This window comes from Odontomachus brunneus, unplaced genomic scaffold, assembly GCF_010583005.1.
Source record: "Odontomachus brunneus isolate Ranch 3 - 2012 unplaced genomic scaffold, Obru_v1 Obru_scaffold_224, whole genome shotgun sequence".
Lineage (NCBI taxonomy): Eukaryota > Metazoa > Arthropoda > Insecta > Hymenoptera > Formicidae > Odontomachus > Odontomachus brunneus.
The window spans coordinates 470,747-471,243 of record NW_022639674.1 but is presented as its reverse complement, the minus strand read 5'-3'; positions in this window follow the sequence as shown (position 1 = coordinate 471,243).

The following is a 497-nucleotide window of genomic DNA, read 5'->3' as shown; positions in this document are numbered from 1 at the left end:
CTCTCTCTCTCTCTCTCTCTCTCTCTCTCTCTCTCTCTCTCTCTCTTCCTCTCTCTTCGAAACGACCGACTGGAGAATCCGCGACTGAGAAGAGAGTATAAACGCGCACGGAGACTTTTAATGCGATACCATTAGGAAGAAGTACGCTCTCGCTCGACCTAATGTAAAACACGCCTTTCTCGTGCGCAACCTGCTGTAATAGCTTTCCGGTGTTACCTACATGATATGCATAAGGTCGAGGGATAACGACGAGGTGAAAGAGCGAAACGAGGTGGAAGGGGCCGGGAGCGACCGAAGAAAGATGCAAAATGGATCGGGAATTTAAGGTTTCTCAAAACAGATCTAACTTCAGCGCGTAAATAAATTTGCATCGCAGTCGTTTCAATTAATCAAGATGCCAAATTTCATCGTAGAGAGAGGGAGAGAGAAAGAGAAAGGGGGAGAGAGAGAGAGAGAGAGAGAGAGAGAGAGAGAGAGAGAGAGAGAGAGAGAGAGAG